Source organism: Ranitomeya imitator, chromosome 4, assembly GCF_032444005.1.
Source record: "Ranitomeya imitator isolate aRanImi1 chromosome 4, aRanImi1.pri, whole genome shotgun sequence".
NCBI lineage: Eukaryota > Metazoa > Chordata > Amphibia > Anura > Dendrobatidae > Ranitomeya > Ranitomeya imitator.
In genome coordinates, this window is record NC_091285.1 from 600,684,506 (window position 1) to 600,697,618 (window position 13,113).

The following is a 13,113-nucleotide window of genomic DNA, read 5'->3' on the forward strand; positions in this document are numbered from 1 at the left end:
ATAGTAGAAAAATTAGCGATGAAGCGACGGTAAAAATTAGCAAACCCCAGGAACTTCTGCAGGCTCTTCACAGATGTCGGCTGAGTCCAATCATAAATGGCCTGAACTTTAACAGGGTCCATCTCGATAGTAGAAGGGGAAAAATGAAACCCAAAAATGAAACCTTCTGAACTCCAAAGAGACACTTTGACCCCTTCACAAACAAGGAATTCGCACGAAGGACCTGGAACACCATTCTGACCTGCTTCACATGAGACTCCCAATCATCCGAAAACACCAAAATGTCATCCAAATATACAATCATGAATCTATCCAGGTACTCTCTGAAGATGTCATGCATAAAGGACTGAAACACAGATGGAGCATTAGAAAGCCCAAATGGCATAACCAGGTACTCAAAATGGCCCTCGGGCGTATTAAATGCTGTTTTCCATTCATCGCCCTGTTTAATTCGCACAAGATTATACGCCCCTCGAAGATCTATCTTGGTGAACCAACTAGCCCCCTTAATCCGAGCAAACAAATCAGACAGCAGCGGCAAAGGATACTGAAATTTGACTGTGATCTTATTAAGAAGGCGGTAATCAATACAAGGTCTCAAAGAGCCATCCTTCTTGGCCACAAAAAAGAACCCTGCTCCCAATGGTGACGACGACGGGCGAATATGACCCTTCTCCAAGGATTCCTTTATATAACTCCGCATAGCGGCGTGCTCTGGCACAGATAAATTAAACAGTCGGCCCTTAGGAAACTTACTACCAGGAATCAAATTAAAGGGAACCTGTCACCCCGTTTTTTCAGATTGAGATATAAATACTGTTAAATAGGGCCTGCGCTGTGCGTTACAATAGTGTATGTAGTGTACCCTGATTCCCCTGCGAAATACATTACCAAAGTCGCTGTTTTCGCCTGTCAATCAGGCTGGTCTGGTCAGGTGGGCGTGGTGACATCGCTCTTTTCTTCCCCAGCTTTCCGTTGGTGGCGTAGTGGTGTGCACATGTCGCAGTGACAAATCCACTGCGCGCACGTGAAGAAGCAGCGCGCGATCTGCGCTATTACCCCCTGTCATCGGTGGGGGCGGCCATCTTCCTGGGGCCGCGCGTGCGCAGATGGAGTGCTCTGCTGCACGGGGCTTCAGGAAAATGGCCACGGGATGCCGGACGTGCGCAGAAGAGATCGTGGCGGCCATTTTCCCAAAGCCGAGTTTGCATCTGTGCCGGTCAGGTTTTTGAAATGTATTCTTTAGCCTACTGATCGTGCACTCCGCCTCCTAGCTTCAGGTGTTTTAATTGCAGCAGGTCCAATACCCCTCCATAGAGAGAGAGAATTTTAGTCTAAGAAGAGGTTTCACATGTACCCATTCAGATGGAGACGTTTATTCTCAGCGAGGTAAGGCAAGCGTAGGACCTGGTATAAGAGAGATGCCGTAAAGGGGCTACCAGGTACACATAAAATTGGCCATTTTTATGCGCTAAAAGCTCTCATTTTTCATATTTCTAGTGCAGTAATGCAGTTCAAATTTCGTGTTTTCAAGTTTACATGTTTTAGCGCTGCAGTGTGCTGCCTTATTTACTTAACTATATAAGAGTTGGCGACTCTAGGTTCAGCACCTGTTCACACTCAGTCTATGTTTGGATGTGTCGGTCAGGTTTTTGAAATTCATTCCACTGAGTAAACACAGACCACTTCCTAAACTTCTGACAGTACACCTCCGCTTCATCCTGACCCTGACACAAAGCCAGCAAGATTTTCTCTGCCTGATCCACTGAATTTGGTTCATCATAAAGCAATCCAAGCTCCAGAAAAAAACGCATCAACATCACGCAATGCAGGATCTCCTGGCGCAAGGGAAAATGCCCAGTCTTGAGGGTCACCACGCAACAAAGAAATAATGATCTTTACTTGTTGAACGGGGTCACCAGAGGAGCGGGGTTTCAAAGCTAGAAACAGTTTACAATTATTTTTGAAATTCAGGAACTTAGATCTATCCCCAGAAAATAAATCAGGAATAGGAATTCTAGGCTCTAACATCGGATTCTGAACCACAAAATCTTGAATGTTTTGTACCCTTGCAGTGAGATGATCCACACAAGAGGACAGACCTTGAATGTCCATATCTACACCTGTGTCCTGAACCACCCAAAGGTTTAGGGGAAAAGAAAGACAAAACACAGTGCAAATAAAAAAAAATGGTCTCAGAACTTCTCTTATCCCTCTATTGAGATGCATTAATACTTTGGACCAGCTGTACTGTTATGGACCTGGTGGTTAGGAGCACCCGGCACGACCTGATAGTTAAACTCACACAGGACAAGCTCTGGGATGTGGGAGCTCTGCTGACTGCAACCCCTAATCCTATCACAACAACTAGAAATAGCCGTGGAGCGTTCCTGACACTCCCTAGACGCCTCTTCACAGCCTAAGAGCTAGCTAGCCCTAGAGATAGAAAATTAAGCCTACCTTGCCTCAGAGAAATTCCCCAAAGGAAAAGGCAGCCCCCCACATATATTGACTGTGAGTAAAGATGAAAGTCACAAACGCAGAAATGAAACAGGTTTCAGCAAAGGGAGGCCAGACTTACTAAACAGACAGAGGATAGGAAAGGTATCTTTGCGTTCAGCACAAAAAACTACAAAAGACCACGCAGAATGTGCAAAAAGACCTCCGCACCGACTAACGGTGCAGAGATGCCACTCTGCATCCCAGAGCTTCCAGCTAGCAAGGCAAAATCAGGATATCCAGCTGGACAAGGAAACAATGAACAAATAATAACTAGCAGGAACTTAGCTTCTGCTGGAGTAGACAGGTCACCAGAAAGATCCAAGAGCGAACTGAACCAATGCAGGAACATGGACAGCTGGCATGGAGTAACGATCTGAGTGGAGTTAAATAGATCAGCCAACCAAAGGATAAACCACGTCACCTGTGTAAGGAACCTCAGAAGCAGCAGCTCCACTCACAGCCACCAGAGGGAGTCCATGGACAGAACTCGCCGAAGTACCATTCACGAGCACAGGAGGGAGTTTGACAACAGAATTCACAACAGGTCACATCAGCTGATGCTGCTGCTCTTCACGGGAGATCGTCGTGGGACACTCGTTGTAATTGGATTTCTGCGGATCAGGAAGTATATTGTTTGTTTATTTTAATATTTTTACAGGTGACATTGGCTTCGGGGATCAAGGTGACAAGGTGATGGTGAGTATGTACTATATATATATGTATTGTATGTAATGTATGAATGTACTGTATGTATTGTATGTTGTGTTCTGTTGTACGTTGTGTGCACAGTTATATGTTGTATGTTATATGTTCTGTTGTATGTACTGTTATATGTTGTATATTATATTTTCTATGTACTGTCATATGTTGCATGTTATGTTGTATGTACCGTTGTATGTTCTGTCATATGTTATATGTTCAGTTGTATGTTATATGTTTGTGTTTTTTTTTTACATTCAGCACATTAGCCGGATGATGGGACCAGGGCCGCCATCAGGGCATTACAGCCGTGACTGGCGTATGGGGCCCGGTGAGCAGAGGGGGCCCCTACCGGCAGCTGCAGGCTGAACCGGGACCTTAGAGGCGGCCGGCGCTACAGCTGTTTAACGCTATTGACGCGCCCGCACGTGCACGCTGCAGCTGCGTGGAGAGAGCAGGAGCGCGGGGGGGGGTGGGGTGGGTTGGTTGGTTGGGGCGGTAAAGCTGGACACAGGAAGGGGGGCGGGGCAGAAAGCTGGACACGAGGTGGCAGAAAGCTGGACACGGTGGGGGCAGAAAGCTGGACACGGGGGGGGCAGAAAGCTGGACACGGGGGGGGGGGGGGGGGCGGAAAGCTGGACACGGGGGGGGGGCAGAAAGCTGGACACGGAGGGGGAAGAATGCTGGACACGGTGGGGGGGGGCGGAAAGCTGGACACGGGGGGGGCGGAAAGCTGGACACGAGGGGGCGGAAAGCTGGACACGGTGGGGGCGGAAAGCTGGACACGGTGGGGGCGGAAAGCTGGACACGGGGGGGCGGAAAGCTGGACACGGGGGGGGGAAAGCTGGACACGGGGGGGGGGGAAAGCTGGACACAGATGGGGCGGAAAGCTGGACACAGGGGGGGCGGAAGGCTGGACACAGGGGGGGTGGAAGGCTGGACACAGATGGGGCAGAGTGCTGGACACAGATGGGGCAGAGTGCTGGACACAGATGGGGCAGAGTGCTGGACACAGATGGGGCAGAGTGCTGGACACAGATGGGGCAGAGTGCTGGACACAGATGGGGCAGAGTGCTGGACACAGATGAGGCAGGATTGGAAACAGATGGGGCAGTGCTGGACACAGATGGGGCAGGATTGGACAGACGGGGCAGAGTGCTGGACACAGATGGGGCAGGATTGGACACAGATGGGGCAGAGTGCTGGACACAGATGGGGCAGGATTGGACACAGATGGGGCAGAGTGCTGGACACAGATGGGGCAGAGTGCTGGACACAGATGGGGCAGAGTGCTGGACACAGATGGGGCAGAGTGCTGGACACAGATGGGGCAGAGTGCTGGACACAGATGGGGCAGAGTGCTGGACACAGATGGGGCAGAGTGCTGGACACAGATGGGGCAGGATTGGACACAGATGGGGCAGAGTGCTGGACACAGATGGGGCAGAGTGCTGGACACAGATGGGGCAGAGTGCTGGACAAAGATGGGGCAGAGTGCTGGACAAAGATGGGGCAGAGTGCTGGACAAAGATGGGGCAGAGTGCTGGACACAGATGGGGCAGGATTGGACACAGATGGGGCAGGATTGGACACAGATGGGGCAGAGTGCTGGACACAGATGGGGCAGAGTGCTGGACACAGATGGGGCAGGATTGGACACAGATGGGGCAGAGTGCTGGACACAGATGGGGCAGAGTGCTGGACACAGATGGGGCAGAGTGCTGGACACAGATGGGGCAGAGTGCTGGACACAGATGGGGCAGAGTGCTGGACACAGATGGGGCAGAGTGCTGGACACAGATGGGGCAGAGTGCTGGACACAGATGGGGCAGAGTGCTGGACACAGATGGGGCAGAGTGCTGGACACAGATGGGGCAGAGTGCTGGACACAGATGGGGCAGAGTGCTGGACACAGATGGGGCAGAGTGCTGGACACAGATGTGGCAGAGTGCTGGACACAGATGGGGCAGAGTGCTGGACACAGATGGGGCAGAGTGCTGGACACAGATTGGGCAGGATTGGACACAGATGGGGCAGAGTGCTGGACACAGATGGGGCAGAGTGCTGGACACAGATGGGGCAGAGTGCTGGACACAGATGGGGCAGAGTGCTGGACACAGATGGGGCAGAGTGCTGGACACAGATGGGGCAGAGTGCTGGACACAGATGGGGCAGAGTGCTGGACACAGATGGGGCAGAGTGCTGGACACAGATGGGGCAGAGTGCTGGACACAGATGGGGCAGAGTGCTGGACACAGATGGGGCAGGATTGGACACAGATGGGGCAGAGTGCTGGACACAGATGGGGCAGAGTGCTGGACACAGATGGGGGAGAGTGCTGGACACAGATGGGGCAGAGTGCTGGACACAGATGGGGCAGAGTGCTGGACACAGATGGGACAGAGTGCTGGACACAGATGGGGCAGAGTGCTGGACACAGATGGGGCAGAGTGCTGGACACAGATGGGGCAGAGTGCTGGACACAGATGGGGCAGAGTGCTGGACAGAGATGGGGCAGGATTGGACACAGATGGGGCAGAGTGCTGGACACAGATGGGGCAGAGTGCTGGACACAGATGGGGCAGAGTGCTGGACACAGATGGGGCAGAGTGCTGGACACAGATGGGGCAGAGTGCTGGACACAGATGGGGCAGAGTGCTGGACACAGATGGGGCAGAGTGCTGGACACAGATGGGGCAGGATTGGACACAGATGGGGCAGAGTGCTGGACACAGATGGGGCAGAGTGCTGGACACAGATGGGGCAGAGTGCTGGACACAGATGGGGGAGAGTGCTGGACACAGATGGGGCAGAGTGCTGGACACAGATGGGGCAGAGTGCTGGACACAGATGGGACAGAGTGCTGGACACAGATGGGGCAGAGTGCTGGACACAGATGGGGCAGAGTGCTGGACACAGATGGGGCAGAGTGCTGGACACAGATGGGGCAGAGTGCTGGACAGAGATGGGGCAGGATTGGACACAGATGGGGCAGAGTGCTGGACACAGATGGGGCAGAGTGCTGGACACAGATGGGGCAGAGTGCTGGACACAGATGGGGCAGAGTGCTGGACACAGATGGGGCAGAGTGCTGGACACAGATGGGGCAGGATTGGACACAGATGGGGAAGAGTGCTGGACACAGATGGGGCAGGATTGGACACAGATGGGGCAGAGTGCTGGACACAGATGGGGCAGAATGCTGAACACAGATGAGGCAGAGTGCTGGACACAGATGGGGCAGAGTGCTGGACACAGATGGGGCAGAGTGCTGGACACAGATGGGGCAGAGTGCTGGACACAGATGGGGCAGAGTGCTGGACAGAGATGGGGCAGGATTGGACACAGATGGGGCAGAGTGCTGGACACAGATGGGGCAGAGTGCTGGACACAGATGGGGCAGAGTGCTGGACACAGATGGGGCAGAGTGCTGGACACAGATGGGGCAGGATTGGAAACAGATGGGGCAGAATGGAGACAGATGGGGCAAGATTGGAGACAGATGGGGCAGGATGGATATGATGGAGACAGATGCGGCAGGATGGGGAGATCATATGGGGCAGAATGGATACTCATGAGAACAGGATGGGAGAACATATAGCTGGAGCCTGGAATGAGACACACGGCTAGGATGGCGAATATTACCATAGGGGCTAATTAAGGGATATTATTATTGCAGTGATGTATTTATTTTATTTTTTGAGTATACTGTTTTAAATGGGGGGGGGGCGGTCCTTTTACTGTGTAGAGTGATACTATGTTGCCTTCTTCATGTGGTGTAATGCAGAAGTTGGGAAAATTAAGTAATGTGTTCTACAAGCGGAACTCGAGTTAACTGTTTTATTTCCTGCAGAGACGAGTCCTGGCTGGATGAAGTGATGGCGGTCTGTGCTGGATGAAAGATGAAGGACTTCACCTAGAGACGTCACTGGTGAGTCAGTGTTACCTATACACTGAAACTATACACTGTATACTATATACAGAGGTCCTGTGTACAATGTCACCAGTGATCACTGTATTACCTATACATTATATACAGAGCTCATGTGTGTAATGTCACCGGTGATCACTGTATTACCTGTACACAGACACTGCTTACTAATTACAGATCTCCTGTGCATAATGGCACTGATGGTGATAGTATTGTGTTTTTTTTTATTACTGATCAGTATTGTAGTATTCAGTCATTGGTGGTAATATGCGGTCTGGTCATGGTGTAGCGGTATTTGTTCCTTTTATTTTATATTATTCGATCACTGTGGTGGTAATATGTCATCTGGTCATAGTGCTGTGGTATTTGTTCCTTGTATGTAGTATTATTGGTCATTTTAAAAATTGAAAAATAAATACAAATATACCTAAATTGTATTGCATATTTTAACAAATATTTAATAGGTTACAGCAGAGTAGGGCCCGGCCAAAAGTGTCTACTGTGTTATGGTGGTGGCTTAAAAAATCTTTTGGCCAAAACAAAAGCTGCCGGCTATATGTGTGATCTGGTGATGAGAACTGTCAATGTGTGATAGGTGAGAAGTGGAGATTTTCCAAGAGAGAGCGGTGGGACTGTGGACAGTTCGTGGGGTGGAGCCTGGAGGCGGGGCTGGGGTGGAGCCTGGGTGGAGTTTCAAGGGGACCCCGAAAATTTTGCCAGTATGGGGCCCTGAAATTTCTAGTGGCAGCCCTGGATGGGACTACTACTGTCCCATCATTGGCTAATGTGTCAATCACTGTCAGTGCAGCAGGCATAGCCCGATGGGACTTGTAGTCTCATCGGACAATGCCTGCACACGCACACAGACCCCCGGCAGCCCCGCACAGACCCCCGGGCAGCCCGCACAGACCCCCAGGCAGCCTGCACAGACATCCGAGAGCCCAGCACACACATACACGCACAGTCTCAGCCCACACGCTGGCCACACACTTCCCCCCTAACGATCTGCAGCGTTTCACCCGCAGCTAAACCGCAGATCTTTTTTACATCTGCGGTTTTGCTGCGGATGTGCCAGACTCAATGCAAGTCAATGGGTGCAGAATTGCTGCAGATCCGCACAAAGAATTGACATGCTGCGGAAAAAACAACACTGCGTTTCCGTGCGCTTTTTTTCTGCAGCATGTGCACTGCGGATTTGGTTTTCCATAGGTTTACATGGTACTGTAAACCGCAACGTGTGAACATGACCTAAAGGTTTTCTCCTAGTCAGGGGCGGACATACCACCGGAACGGCCTGTGCAGCCTCAGAGGTAAGGGGGCCACAGCAACAGCAGGTGAAATTGTGCGTTATCCTGACCAATTGCACTGGATAGGACCCAGATATTGCTCTTCTCTCTGTGTCTGCCCCTGACAGTCATTTGCCGCATGGGTGGAAAGTGCAGGATAACCCACAGGTATTATTGCATTTTTTCCTCATGCTGCTTGTACAGGTGAAACACCGTCCCCCTGGTATAGGATCCCAACGTGGTGTGCAGCCCGCAGTTGTCTGCTCGTGCCAGTGTCACACTCTACTTGAGAAAGGCATTCGCCGAAACGCGTGTCGGGGGGGGGGGGGGGATGGGTGCTTGGTGCATACACATCTCTGCTACTTAACCACTGGTATATATATACTTTCTCTGTTGACATCTCAGGTTGGCATTGCAGTTGATTGTGGATACTTAGCCTTTTTGATATATGCTATACACCAATGCTGCCATGATTTATAGCATATGATATAGGTGTGTGCACTTTTTCCTGTCCGACTGTACGTGCTGTTGATGGCACGGAGGGATTTCCCATTTTGCTGCTTTATACCTGTTATGATTTAATAAAGTTTTTGTATATTTCTATATATTTGGACTTATGACTGCGTTTTTCGGGATCTTCTGTTCTTCATGTCACCCACAGAGCACGGGGCAGGGTACCCCCACATTACCAGCTTACACATGTCACCCACAGAGCACGGGGCAGGGTACCCCCACATTACCAGCTTACACATGTCACCCACAGAGCACGGGGCAGGGTACCCCCACATTACCAGCTTACACATGTCACCCACAGAGCACGGGGCAGGGTACCCCCACATTACCAGCTTACACATGTCACCCACAGAGCACGGGGCAGGGTACCCCCACATTACCAGCTTACACATGTCACCCACAGGGTACCCCCACATTACCAGCTTACACATGTCATCCACAGAGCACGGGGCAGGGTACCCCCACATTACCAGCTTACACATGTCATCCACAGAGCAGGGTACCCCCACATTACCAGCTTACACATGTCCCCCACAGAGCACGGGGCAGGGTACCCCCACATTACCAGCTTACACATGTCACCCACAGAGCACGGGGCAGGGTACCCCCACATTACCAGCTTACACATGTCACCCACAGAGCACGGGGCAGAGTACCCCCACATTACCAGCTTACACATGTCACCCACAGAGCACGGGGCAGGGTACCCCCACATTACCAGCTTACACATGTCACCCACAGAGCACGGGGCAGGGTACCCCCACATTACCAGCTTACACATGTCATCCACAGAGCACGGGGCAGGGTACCCCCACATTACCAGCTTACACATGTCATCCACAGAGCAGGGTACCCCCACATTACCAGCTTACACGTCACCCACAGAGCACGGGGCAGGGTACCCCCACATTACCAGCTTACACATGTCACCCACAGAGCACGGGGCAGGGTACCCCCACATTACCAGCTTACACATGTCACCCACAGAGCACGGGGCAGGGTACCCCCACATTACCAGCTTACACGTCACCCACAGAGCACGGGGCAGGGTACCCCCACATTACCAGCTTACACATGTCACCCACAGAGCACGGGGCAGGGTACCCCCACATTACCAGCTTACACATGTCACCCACAGAGCACGGGGCAGGGTACCCCCACATTACCAGCTTACACATGTCCCCCACAGAGCACAGGGCAGGGTACCCCCACATTACCATCTTACACATGTCATCCACAGAGCACGGGGCAGGGTACCCCCACATTACCAGCTTACACATGTCACCCACAGAGCACGGGGCAGGGTACCCCCACATTACCAGCTTACACATGTCACCCACAGAGCACGGGGCAGGGTACCCCCACATTACCAGCTTACACATGTCACCCACAGGGTACCCCCACATTACCAGCTTACACATGTCATCCACAGAGCACGGGGCAGGGTACCCCCATATTACCAGCTTACACATGTCATCCACAGAGCAGGGTACCCCCACATTACCAGCTTACACATGTCCCCCACAGAGCACGGGGCAGGGTACCCCCACATTACCAGCTTACACATGTCACCCACAGAGCACAGGGCAGGGTACCCCCACATTACCAGCTTACACATGTCATCCACAGAGCACGGGGCAGGGTACCCCCATATTACCAGCTTACACATGTCCCCCACAGAGCACAGGGCAGGGTACCCCCACATTACCAGCTTACACATGTCACCCACAGAGCACGGGGCAGGGTACCCCCACATTACCAGCTTACACATGTCACCCACAGAGCACGGGGCAGGGTACCCCCACATTACCAGCTTACACATGTCATCCACAGAGCACGGGGCAGGGTACCCCCATATTACCAGCTTACACATGTCCCCCACAGAGCACGGGGCAGGGTACCCCCACATTACCAGCTTACACATGTCATCCACAGAGCAGGGTACCCCCACATTACCAGCTTACACGTCACCCACAGAGCAGGGTACCCCCACATTACCAGCTTACACATGTCACCCACAGAGCACGGGGCAGGGTACCCCCACATTACCAGCTTACACATGTCATCCACAGAGCAGGGTACCCCCACATTACCAGCTTACACGTCACCCACAGAGCAGGGTACCCCCACATTACCAGCTTACACATGTCACCCACAGAGCACGGGGCAGGGTACCCCCACATTACCAGCTTACACATGTCACCCACAGAGCACGGGGCAGGGTACCCCCACATTACCAGCTTACACATGTCACCCACAGAGCACGGGGCAGGGTACCCCCACATTACCAGCTTACACATGTCATCCACAGAGCACGGGGCAGGGTACCCCCATATTACCAGCTTACACATGTCATCCACAGAGCAGGGTACCCCCACATTACCAGCTTACACGTCACCCACAGAGCACGGGGCAGGGTACCCCCACATTACCAGCTTACACATGTCATCCACAGAGCACGGGGCAGGGTACCCCCATATTACCAGCTTACACATGTCATCCACAGAGCAGGGTACCCCCACATTACCAGCTTACACATGTCACCCACAGAGCACGGGGCAGGGTACCCCCACATTACCAGCTTACACATGTCACCCACAGAGCACGGGGCAGGGTACCCCCACATTACCAGCTTACACATGTCACCCACAGAGCACGGGGCAGGGTACCCCCACATTACCAGCTTACACATGTCACCCACAGAGCACGGGGCAGGGTACCCCCACATTACCAGCTTACACATGTCACCCACAGAGCACGGGGCAGGGTACCCCCACATTACCAGCTTACACATGTCACCCACAGAGCACGGGGCAGGGTACCCCCACATTACCAGCTTACACATGTCACCCACAGGGTACCCCCACATTACCAGCTTACACATGTCATCCACAGAGCACGGGGCAGGGTACCCCCATATTACCAGCTTACACATGTCATCCACAGAGCAGGGTACCCCCACATTACCAGCTTACACGTCACCCACAGAGCACGGGGCAGGGTACCCCCACATTACCAGCTTACACATGTCATCCACAGAGCAGGGTACCCCCACATTACCAGCTTACACGTCACCCACAGAGCACGGGGCAGGGTACCCCCACATTACCAGCTTACACATGTCACCCACAGAGCACGGGGCAGGGTACCCCCACATTACCAGCTTACACATGTCACCCACAGAGCACGGGGCAGGGTACCCCCACATTACCAGCTTACACATGTCACCCACAGGGTACCCCCACATTACCAGCTTACACATGTCACCCACAGAGCACGGGGCAGGGTACCCCCATATTACCAGCTTACACGTCATCCACAGAGCACGGGGCAGGGTACCCCCACATTACCAGCTTACACATGTCCCCCACAGAGCACGGGGCAGGGTACCTCCACATTACCAGCTTACACATGTCACCCACAGAGCACGGGGCAGGGTACCCCCACATTACCAGCTTACACATGTCACCCACAGAGCACGGGGCAGGGTACCCCCACATTACCAGCTTACACATGTCCTCCACAGAGCACTGGGCAGGGTACCCCCACATTACCAGCTTACACATGTCACCCACAGAGCACAGGGCAGGGTACCCCCACATTACCAGCTTACACATGTCATCCACAGAGCAGGGTACCCCCACATTACCAGCTTACACATGTCACCCACAGAGCACGGGGCAGGGTACCCCCACATTACCAGCTTACACATGTCACCCACAGAGCACGGGGCAGGGTACCCCCACATTACCAGCTTACACATGTCACCCACAGGGTACCCCCACATTACCAGCTTACACATGTCACCCACAGAGCACAGGGCAGGGTACCCCCACATTACCAGCTTACACATGTCATCCACAGAGCAGGGTACCCCCACATTACCAGCTTACACATGTCACCCACAGAGCACGGGGCAGGGTACCCCCACATTACCAGCTTACACATGTCACCCACAGAGCACGGGGCAGGGTACCCCCACATTACCAGCTTACACATGTCACCCACAGAGCACGGGGCAGGGTACCCCCACATTACCAGCTTACACATGTCACCCACAGGGTACCCCCACATTACCAGCTTACACATGTCACCCACAGAGCACGGGGCAGGGTACCCCCATATTACCAGCTTACACGTCATCCACAGAGCAGGGTACCCCCACATTACCAGCTTACACAT